Here is a 12,439-nt window from a genome sequence, read left to right as displayed (position 1 = left end):
TACAACTTGGAATGCCAGGTATGCATCAATGATCTCAGCCAAATCTTTGATGTGAAATATCACTATTAATAGAATCTGGTTGACTTCTGATTTAGGATGACATCTGGACTAGCTGTTTGTGCCTTAGACTCTAAATTAAATTACTAAAGAAAAATTAGAGAAATATGAAAACTCATAATAGTTTTGAAAGGAAGAACTGGTGGCCAGATCCAGCATGTATGGATGGCTGAGCAGGCTCTCCCCTGTACAGAGCACCCAGCTGACAGAGGTGGTCACTTGTCAAACCTTGCCCCCTTGGGCTTGAGTATACCCCAAAGGGGTGCCTTTTTCTAAGTCAGAAAAAGATGTCAAAAGAGAAACTGTAACCCTGTTGACAAGCATCCTAGTAACAAAATGTGACAGGATTTCCAATCATTTGCAAGACCCATGGGATTGAAATGGACATAACCTTTGTTGCTTGAAGATAAAGAATAGTAATGGTTATAATTGGCCTGAAGAATAGTAATAAAACTATCTGCCTCATGGCACTTACTAATCAATTAAGCAATAACCCCACTACTATGTGGGACCTGCACATAGTATTTGACAATTCTTTGCCCAAATATCACCCAATAATACTTCTCTCTGTTGTCCATTTTGGAGCTGTGGTTTGGAGTATACCAACATGATCCCAATGAGAGTGGACAAATGTTCCATATTTAAGGGTATGTGAAGCCAATAATGAAAAGGGATGAGCAGACAGAGCTGTGTGTTGGGCTCTTTCTGAGACTTCGATTTTTTTTTTAATTTTTTTTTAACGTTTATTTATTTTTGAGACAGAGAGAGACAGAGCATGAACGGGTGAGGGGCAGAGAGAGAAGGAGACACAGAATCGGAAGCAGGCTCCAGGCTCTGAGCCATCAGCCCAGAGCCCGACGCGGGGCTCGAACTCACGGACCGTGAGATCATGACCTGAGCTGAAGTCGGACGCTTAACCGACTGAGCCACCCAGGCGCCCCGAGACTTCGATTTTTAATCTATGGTTCCTATCAAGGAAAAGACCAGTGATTGCTGCTGATTAACCAGGAATTCTCCTCTTCATAGTGAAATAACTAGGCAATAAGGGTAAGGGATTTTGGCTCAGGTAAATACCTATAGTGACAAAATTGATAAATGTCAGCTTCAGGCAAAAGTGTAGCTGTGACCTGTGCATGTCTACTTGTCTCTCAGCTCTATATCTGTGCTGAGGAACTAATAGAAATCGAGCAGATAATGAGAAGAACCAAGGAAAATCCATACATCTGGTTAGTAAGGGCTATAGAATGCTGGGAATGAGAAAATACAAGACAAAGCATCCATTTTGAAAGATTATGCTGTATAAAGGAAGAAAATAGAGTTCTCAAAATGCAAAGAAAATGAACACTTTGGAAAATGGTTTACCAGAAGCATAAGTAAATGGAAAAAATCTGCTTTGCATTTTCTATGAAAAAAGAGATGTCATATTAAACAGGATATTAGATGAAGAAAAGGAAGGACCTAGCTAAGAGGCAGGGAGAAATAACAACAAAGTTGGATAAGTTAAGGTTATAGAAACATGCAATGGCAAAATTCAGATATTATTTGAACATAATCAAGGATGGAATCAATACTACAGAATATTAATCAATGATTAGAGTAAAAGCTTGAAAAACTCTCTCAAATGTCAATGGAAAGGTCAAACAGAAGAAAACCATGAGATGGAATAGTGGAAAGATAGTTCTCTACCTTCTTCCTGGAGAAAAGATCAGAGTAAATGGAACAGAAATACCAACTATAGATACATCAGAAGATGTATCCAAAGCAATTGGAGATGAAAAGGACTCTAAGTTTTGAAACATAATTAATGGAACGAGACCAAACACTTGGACATATCCTGATAAAATTTTGATATTAAATGATCTATCAATTTATTTATTTATTCAGCAAATATTTTGTGAGTGCTCGCTATGTGCTAAAAGTTGGGGCTACAAAGATGACTAAGACACAGTCCTACTTTAAAAGAACTTCCTGTCTGTTGTGGGTAACACACATAGAAGAAGCAGGCAATTGCTCCACAATGTGGTATTACAATATTACAATACGGGTTAAGTATAGGGTACTTTGAAAACACACTGGAGAGGCTTGAGTTCAGGCTTGAGAGGTGAGGGAAGTTTTCTTATATCTAAAGTATGGCAAAAATTCACCAAGAATACAGGAAGAAAAAAAATAAATTACTTGCAAAGAAAGAAAAATAGAAAAAAATAGACTATCTTCAACATTAAGCTTCAGAAGCTGAACAGAATAACATCTATAATTGCATGGGAAAGGTTTAACTTTCAAAGTCTATACCCACCCAAGTTGTCATTCACATAGGAAATGAAAACAAAGATATTCTTTGATACTTCAAGGCTCACAAATATACCACCCATTTCCTGAAATAGTTGAAGATACACTTGTGTTGGTCAAGAAGGGAATCAAACTTTTCAAAAGAAGGAAAGGTAAAATTCTGAGATAAAAGAAATATTTCTAAATATTGGAAATAATTATTGGATTGAGTAAAAATCTGTAGCAAATATAATGAGGCTATTAAAAGTAACTTTGAAGACATAAGGTGCAAGTATAAATAAATAGCTTAATAAGAATGTATTCTAAAATTCTTGTTTATAGAAACAAAAACTCAAGTGGGTGGAAGAGAAGTGGCAGGAAGTAAAATGTTCTAATTTACTAATTTTCTTATCTTCTACATGTAGGAATAAGAAATAATAAATAGGATGTCCTTTTAACAATAATAATTGAACATATATTGTTTTAGGTTCTTTTTTAATGTGAAGGTAAGTAGCTATAAGTAGAATTCAAATTTTTATGGTTATTTTTTCACATTAAGAGAGGAAGAATGAAAAGCAAACATTGCCCATATAACAAAGATATAAAACTCTTACTTCCTGACATTTAATCAGTCCCCCAATAAGGTAACTCATATGAGTACTCCTCTGCAACATTTCTTGCATGCATATACTTTCTGTCCTCATTGTTAAACACTGTCTTCATAGCCATTTTCTGTCTCTATTGCCACTCTTTGTTCAAGACACCATCAATTCTAATGTATCATACTAGCCTCCTAATGGTTCGCCTCCCTTTCTCTCTTGTCAAACTCTGAATGTTATACTCAGTGAACTCCAGAAGGATAAACTCAAAGAGATCTATACCAAAGCATATTATAAGCAAACCATTGAGAGCCACAGATGAAAGAATCTTGAAAATAGTAAGACAGAAGTGACTCATTATGCACAAGGGAGCCTCAGTAAGATTAACAGCCAATTTCACTTTGAAATCATGGAATTCAGAAGGCAGTGGGATGACATATTTAAAGTGCTAAAAAAAAAATAGATGTCAACCAAGAATTCTCTATCTAGAAAAACTATTCTTCAAAAATGAAGGAAAATTTAAGATGTTCTGAGATAATCAAAAGCTGAAGGAGTTCAGTGCTAGTAGATAAAGGGAGTCTTGAAGGCTCAGATAAAAGGCTACTAGACAATAATTCAAAGCATTACAAAAAATAAACTTTGACAGAGGCAATTACAATGGTGAATATGAAAGCCAGCATGATTATAACTCCTCTTTTTATTTCCTACATGATTTAAAAAAGACGAATGCTTTTAAAAATCATAAATCTATATTAATGTGTACATAGTGTATAAAGATAAAAATCTGTTATTACAACAACATAAGAGAGAAGCTAAGCTGTATAGGAGTAAAGCTTTTGTATATTATTGAAGTTAAGTTGGTATTAATTCAAATTGGATAGTTACAAATTAAGTTGCTAATTGTAATCCTTATGGTAAGCACTAAGACAACATTGAAAAAAATACATAAAATAAAATGAGAAGGAATAAGGTGGTACAAAGCCAAGAACCGATTAAACACAAAAGAAGACATTAACGTAAGAAGTGAGGAACAGAAAAATGGTATAAAGCATACAGAAATCAAATAGCAAAATGGCAGAAATAAGTTCTTCCTTATCAGTGATTTCTTTACATATGAATGAATTAACCAATCCAAAGGCAAAACTTAGCAGAATGGATAATGTAACATGATCAAATGATATGGTTCCTACCAGAGACTTACTTTAGATCCAAAGACATAAGTTGAAAGTAAAATGATGGAAAAAAGATTTTCCATGCAAACAGTAACCAAAAGAAAGATGGGGGTGGTTATATTAACATCAGACAAAATGGCTTTCAAATCAAAAACTGTTACAAGAGACAAAGAAGGACATTATACACTGACAAAAGGGCCATTAATCAAAAAGATACAGCAATTATGCACATATACACACCAAACAATAGATCCCCCAAATGTATGAAGCAAATATTGGTAGAATTGAAGGGAGAAACAGACAGTACTACAATAACAGTTGGAGACTTTACTACTTACCGCTTTTTTTTATTTTACCACTTTTAATGATGGGTAGAAAACAGAAGATGAAAAAAGAGAGAACTTGAATAATAGTATTAATCAACTAGACTTAACAGACATATATAGATCACTCCACCCAACAACAGCAAAAGACACATTATTCTCGATGGAAACTTCTTCAGGATAAATCAAATGGTAGGCCACACACACACACAAAAGCCTCAATATATTTAAAAAGATTAAGCCATACAAAGTATCTTTTCTAACCAGAACGAAATGAAGCTAGATGCCAATTAACAGAAGGAAAACTGGAAAATTCAAATATATGCAAAGTAAGCAGCACATTCTTAAACAACCAATCAAAAGAGGAAATCACAAAGGAAATGAGATTTACTTAGAGATTAATGAAAACAAAATTGTACTATACCAAAACTTATGGAATGAGTGAAAGCAGTGCTCAGAGAGAAATTAATAGTAGTAAACATCTACAATAGAAGAGAAGACAGATCTGTAATCAATAACCTAACTTCACACTTCAAGGAACTAGAAAAAGAAGCAAACTGAACCCAAAGCTAGCAGAAGGGAAGAAAGAATAAAGATTAGAGCAGAGATAAATGAAATAGAGAATAGAAAAACAAAAGAATCAATGAAAGCTAAGTCAGTTCTTTGAAAAGACCGCAAAATTGACAAAACTTTTTCAGAGAATAATAAGTAACTAAAATCAGATATGGAAGTGGAGACGTTGTTACCAACCAAATAGAAATAACAAGGATTATAAGACAATACTATAAACAACTACCTGTTAACAAACAAGATGATCTAGCTGAAATGTAGAAATTCCTAGAAACACACAAACAATGAAAACTAAATCTACAAGAAACAGAAAACCTGAACAGACCTATAACAAAGAGATTCAATCAGTAATCAAAAACCTCCCAACAAAAAAAAAGTCCAGAACCAGATGGCTTCACTGGAGAAGTCTATCAAACACTTTAAAAAGAATTAGCATCTATCTTTCTTAAATGCTTTAAAAAAATATAAGAGGAGGGAATGCTTCCCAACTCATTTTATGAAGCCAGCATTACTGTGATATCAAAGTCAGACAAAAACACCAGAAAAAGAGAAAACTAAAAACCAACATGATTTATGAATAAAGATTTAAGATTCCACAAAATGCTAGTAAACTGAATTTAATAGCATATTAAATAGATTATGCATCATGACAAAATGTGATTTTTCCCTGGAATGCAAAGACGGTTAAAGAAAAAAAAATCAATGAAATACACTACATTATCGAATAAAGGAAAAACACCCACATGATGCTCTCTACTGATGCAGAAAAGGCATTTAACAAAACTAACATCCTTTCATGAATAAAAAAAAAACACTTAGAAAACTAGGAATAGAAGGGAACTTCTACAACACAAAAAAGAGAATTTATGAAAACCCATAGCTAACATCATACTCAATGATGAAAGACCAGAAGTTTTCCCCCTGAGATCAGGAAAAGACAAGGATGTTTTCTTTCACCACTACTATTCAACATTGTCCTGAAAGTTTCAGCTAGAGGGATTAAACGAGAAAAAGAAATAAAAGGCACGTAAATTAGAAAGAGTAAAAATATTTATATTTACAGATGGCATTATTTTATATACAGAAAATATCCTGAGGAATCCACAAGAAAGCTACTAGAGCTAATAAGTGAGTTTGGTTGCTCCTTAAAAAGTTAAAGAGAGTTACCATATGACCGCACAATTTCACTGCTTGGTATATACCCAGGAAGAATTGAAAACAGGTACTCAAACATATACATGTAAATGCATGGTCATAGCAGCACTATTTACAATAGCCATAAAGTGAAAGTAGCCCTACTATCCTACTCAACAATACACGAATGGATAAACAAATTGAGGTATATACATATGATAGAATATTACTTGGCCATAAAAGGAATGAAGTACTGACACATGCTACAGCATGGATGAATCTTGAAAACATGTTAAATGAAAGAAGCCAGTCAGAAAAAGTCACATGTTACATGATTTCACTCACACGAAATATCCAGAACAGGTCCATCCATAGAGACAGAACATGGGTTGCCAGAGGTTGAGAGGAGCAAGAAAAGCAGAGCACTGCTTAATGGACAACAGAGTTTTCTTTTGGGGTAATAAAAATGTTTTAACACTGGATAGAAGTGATTGGTTGCACAACTTTGTGAATGTAGTCAATGCCACTGAATTTTTCACTTTGTAAAAAATTTAATTTTATGTTATGTGGCTTTTACCTCAATTTTTTAAAAAGGGAGAAAATAAGAAAATCTGAATAAACTATGCATTGAGTTAAGAAAAATGTAAGACTACTGGTTCCTTAATGTACCATACTAATGTAAGATGTTAATAATAGGGGACACCAGGTGATGGGGCAGTGTATGGAAACTGCTGTGTTTGCTCAACATTTCTCTAAATCGAAAACTGTTCTAAACAAACAAAATCTATTAACTGAAAAAAGACTTCGTTGTCCTAAATAATTCTTGGATCAAAGAGGAAACAAAACTGCAAACTTATTTTGAAAACTTAAAATAACGAGGGGCCTGGGTGGCTCAGTCATTTAAGCATCTGACTTCGGCTTAAGTAATGATCTCACAGTTTAGGAGTTTGAGCCATGCATCAGGCTCTCTGCTGTCAGCTCGGAGCCTGCTTTGGATCCTCTGTCTCCCTCTCTGTCCCTCTCCCGCTCATGCCCATGTATTCTCTCTCTTAAATAAACATTAAAAAAAAAACCTTTGAAATCATAAATAAACAAAATTGGTAATGAAAAAGGGTTATCTACATGATTATGGAGATTATAAAAAAGTACGAGAATACTGTGTATGGTAATACCTTTGAAAAATTTGATGACAAGGATCATTTATAAGCAACCTAAACTGCGTGAAAAAAACAGCATAAAATCCAACAATATCAATAACAATAGAAAATATCAGAAAGCTTTTAAAGAACTACATCCAAAAGTGGGTGCCAAAGATAAACAGTGTGAAGATTTGCTCTTTAAATATTTCAAGGAACAGAAAACTCTCATTAAACCTTTTTAGAACATAGAAAACTTTGGTATTTTTATCAGAAAATAAAAATACAGATTCATTTCACTTGTGAAAATGAAAGCAAAAGTTCTCAGTAAATTACAGATATTTCTTTTTTTTTAATTCTATTAAAAAAATTTTTTTATGCTTACTTTTTAAGAGAGAGAAACAGAGCACGAGTTGGGGAAGGGCAGAGAGAGGGAGACACAGAATTCAAAGCAGTCTCCAAGCTCTGAGCTGTTAACATAGAGCCCTATGTGGGGCTCGAGCCCATGAACCACGAGATCATGACCTAAGCCAAAGCAGACACTTAACCAACTGAGCCACCCAGGCACCCCCAGATAATTCTCTTTTGGCATACATTTTCTTAATATAAATTGGCATAAAATTAATTTGATTTTTTTAACATTTATTTATTTTGAGAAACAGAGACAGAGCATGAGTGGGGGAGAAACAGAGAGAGAGGGAGACACAGAATCCAAAGCAGTCATAAAATTAATTAATTTGGACACATACTTTGCACACCACTGTTGGTTATAACAGAGTTGTGGCTTACAACTAGCACAGTCATAATAAGGAGAAAGCTTTTTTGCACAAAGCTGTAGGAACAGCTGCTTTGTTTGAGTATCTGGTTACTCTGCCTGGATAGGGTTCCTTGGCTATGCTACATTGTTTTCATTCTTTTCTGTTAATTTGAGCTGCGAACTAAATTGTGAAGCCAAAATAATAGAGGAGAGGCATCTAAGCATGTGGATAAAGAGAAAATGAGAAAATGTGTAGGTTTGGTTTGGTTCATTTTGATCAACTAATTTATTATTTTAACTAAAGCAATAACTAAATATGCTTTATATTATAAATCTACTTTTATGATGGAGGCATGATTTTTTATAACATATTTTTTTAAGTTTATTTATTCATTTTGAGAGACAGAGTGCAAGCAGGGGAGGGGCAGGGAGAGAGGGAGAGAGAGAGAGAGAATCTCAAGCAGGGATTCACACTGTCAGCACAGAGCCTGATGTGGGGCTTGAACTCACGAACCATGAGATCACAACCTGAGCTGAAATCAAGAATCAGAAGCTTGACTGACTGCACCACCCAGGTGCCCTGATAACATAGAAATTTTAAATAATGCAATTACTGTATTGTGTAATAGCAGAGCACTATATACTTTAAAGTAGACAAACCATAGAGTTGTCTATAATAATACCAAAATTACGTTGAATTTGTTTAACATGAAGTACTGATACACCTTTACTAAAATAGAATGAGAAGTAGATTTGGTAGTTACTTGGTTTTCATGATAAATATATTTATCTCAAACCAACAGCCATCGTCATTCTTAATGTTAACCACTAGGGAAATTCCCACTGAGATCAGAACAAGACATGGTTAGCTGTTATCTCCTCTGTTATTAAACACAGTTCTAGAAGTTTTGGAGAGAAGTAAAAAAAAAAAAAAGAGGAGAAAAAATTATATTTTTCCTAAACAGGCATCACCTATGAATTACCTAACTAATTTAGAACAAATAGAAAAACAATATAATAGCTGGATACAAGATAAAAATACGAAATAAAGAACTCTCCTAAATAATAGCAGTAATTAGTTAGAAAATACAGCAGAAAGAACATCCCTCTCCAATACGGTCCCTAACTCTACACACAAAAAAGATAAAATATATTGGAATACATTTGATAATAAACAAAGAACCTATATGTTTCCCAAGGCCTTAATATACGGAAAGAAAAATAATGTGTGCAGACAAGAAGGTTCTGTACTGTAAGGATGATCTTTTCCTTCAATTAGTGCCTAAGTTCCATGAAATTCCAGCTAGAACTGTCTTTTCTTGGCAGAATTTAACGAATGTATTTAAAAATTTCCACTTGGCCATGTCTTTCGCTGTCACAAGTGTTTAAGGAAATAACTGGATGTTGGCCGTAGGGCCCTACTAGCTGCTTGCAGGAACCTCAGTCAGGTTCAGCCCTGAACCTCAGGGCTCAGGTTTGAGCCCTGGGTCTGCCACTTACTAGCTGGAAGATCCTGTAACTTTTTCTCTAGCAGACATTCAATAAATGGCAGCTATTGATGCTAATAATGATTTCTGATGTTTAATCTGTCCAAACTATCAACTTTTCCTAGGACTATCCTTAAGAAAAAACTTAAAGAAATAGTACACAATCCTTAAATATTCATTTTTGATAACGAATATAACAGCCAATTGGTAATCAAATAACCCTGGATTACCGTAATGGTGAACTCTTAAATGTTTTAAGATAGGAAATGCAAAGTTGTCTATAAGGTTAATATTTTACTGTAAAAAAATATTCATTAGCATATGTTTCTTAGGAGATGAAAAAATACTAAACTTGAGTTAATTTTTGAATGGACACACTGGATCAGGCCAGAAGTGATCTTTAAGAATTTAGCTCCCCAGAAGTACAAATATATACAGTATTATTTTACTTTTAAATCTAGTAAGCTAATTATACCTTAACATATGCCAAATACATATCTTTCAAGTCTTACATTATGTTATAAAAACCACTCATTGGAGAAGGTCTATATTCCAGATATAAACTTAAAAAAAATTATTTCAAGTAGAGACATACATTTGCTCTTAAAAGTTGAGAGGAATGTAAAAAGAGCACAGTATTTTCAAAAATGTTCTTTGGTCTCGGCTTGGGGCCCTATTTTTTAAAGGCCAAATTTCCAGTTATGACAATGAATACAAGGCATTATCGAATCATGTCATAAATTACTCACTTTGCAGAAGCAAGAGCGGAACAAATCTGCAACGCTTCAGTCTAAGACATCCAGTCCACCTTGCTAGTTGAGAATTGGTAGGAACAACCCAAGTTTGGCTTATCTCTTTTCCAAGTTAGAAGTCTTCCTTCACAGAGTAGTGCTCTTGAAAGACGTAGGCAGTTACAGAGTCTGGAAACTTTATCTGCAGACTCTAGCAATGCCGCCCAAACTGTCCTGAGCTCTCCCTTGTGTTGAACTGGGAACTTCCACTGAGAAATCCCCTAAATTGAAGACTTCCTTATTTGTAGCTCTCAACAGCCAATCGTGGCAAGATATTGAAATGAAGTAAAGACTACCAGAAAATGTTCTGTAAACCACCCATGACTATAGCCCTGACTTCCTTCTGAATCAAAGATACTTTTTCTTGAATAGTTAGGGCATTTTAACAAAAATCCGGAAATTGTAAACACAAAAATATTTTTGTATGAAACACATTTTCATGCAAGAGAATTTTAAAGTTCATTTGATAAATGGCGCTTTTTTTTTTTTTTTTGGCTTTTAAGAAGGCATTTTTCAACCTAAGCGGCATATTTATAAACAGCAGGTAATGACTAGACTTGAAGGTGGTTGTCTTTGCTTCAAGGCCTTCAGAGGTCACATGGATGAAGCCTGGTAATAATAAAGTTTATGCTGGATGCCAGAGCATCATCTCAGGGACTAATGAAAAAGGTGAAGCAAAAAAGGCTCTTAAGACAGCTTTCTCCTTGGGAGCTGAGGTGCCCTGTTCATATGGATGAGTGCATGTTCTAGCACACTGGGGAAATGCTCCACAAATGCATGTATTCTTCTCAGGCCACTTGGAGCAAAACATCGAGTTTTACATGCAAATGGAAGGCAGCATAGGCACCACAGACATTTTTCTTTGTTATAAAATTTTAGAGCTGGAAATGTCCTGAGACACCATATGTTCCATTTCCTTTTTATTACAGATGAGGAAACAGGAGAGGGTAAATCCTCAAAGTCACAAAGAAAGTTAGAGGCATCTGAGGCTTTGAATCCAAGTGCACTTTTTTTTTTTTTTTTTTTTTTACTGTACTATGCTCTCAGCACAGCAAGTTATTGAGCAGGAAAATGACCGTAATCACAACAACAACAAAAGGTGGAGAGTCTCTGTGCAATTTCTGCATTTTGCAGATGAGGAATTTGAGACTTTACCAGAAGTTCCACGGTCAGAAGAATGACTAGAATTTAGAACTTCTGATTGTCAGTCTAGTTTCTTTTCTTCTCTCTCTTTTTTTTAAAGACTTTTATTTTTTTAATTATTTTATTTTATTTACTTTTTGAGAGACAAGGTGCGAGTGCGCGAGGGGCAGAGAGAGAGGGAGAGAGAGATTCCTATGAGGAGAGAGAGGAGAGAGAAAGAGAGAGAGAGAATCCCACGCAGGCTCTGCACTGTCAACGTGAAGTCCCAAGTGGGGCTCGAACTCACAAACTGTGAGATTATGACCTGAACCAAAGTCGGATGTTTAACTGATTGAGCCACCCAGGCGCCCCTAGTTTCTTTTCTACTTTAAAACATTACCTTCTCTTAAATTAGATGTTAAATAAGTCTGAGATATTTCTACCCATGATGACATTATTCTATGAAAAGGAAATACTTAAAAATTTTTAAAAATGTTTATTTATTTTTGAGAGAGAGAGATACAGAGAGTGTGAGTGGGGGAGGGGCAGAGAGAGAGGGAAGCACAGAATCTGAAACAGGCTACAGGCTCCGAGCTGTCAGCACAGAGCCTGATGGCTCCGACCCAGTGCTCAAACCCACCAACTGGGAGACAGGACCTGAGCTGAAGTTGGACACTTAACTGACTGAGCCATCCAGGTGCCCCTGAAAAGGAAATACTTTTTAAAATGTCTAAAATGATGAGTTAGCTTGTAATGAAAACCATTCCGTTTACTCATCTAACATGCAGTGAAATATTAATTTCTTTCAGCACTTTGTGTTTTACAAATTATCTTACTGATATCAAACATTAAACTCTCTTGCATACAACGGAAAAATAATCTAATACTGTAAGTACCACAAAATAAAACAGTGGAAGGAGAATTTTCTTCTCAAAAATTTATATTTTCCCATGAGCAGAATTTTAAAAATACACCTTAAAAAAAAAGTGGTGCTGATGTCTTAACTGGGAAATGCCCTTTTGATCT

General features: G+C 34.9%; 1 protein-coding gene across 1 annotated transcript in view; it reads right to left on the bottom strand.

The window, feature by feature from the left end:
• TANK (TRAF family member associated NFKB activator) overlaps nucleotides 1-10,451 on the bottom strand; it is a 94,089-nt gene extending 83,638 nt beyond the window's left edge. The window contains exon 1 of the mRNA XM_007078457.3: nucleotides 10,250-10,451. The gene's annotated coding sequence lies outside the window, so the exon portion shown is untranslated. The remainder of the gene's footprint in view (nucleotides 1-10,249) is intronic.
• Nucleotides 10,452-12,439: the final 1,988 nt, after the last annotated feature.

Source organism: Panthera tigris, chromosome C1, assembly GCF_018350195.1.
Source record: "Panthera tigris isolate Pti1 chromosome C1, P.tigris_Pti1_mat1.1, whole genome shotgun sequence".
NCBI classification, from domain to species: Eukaryota; Metazoa; Chordata; class Mammalia; order Carnivora; family Felidae; genus Panthera; species Panthera tigris.
Note: the sequence above shows the minus strand (reverse complement) of the source record. Positions and strands in the feature narration are given on the sequence as shown.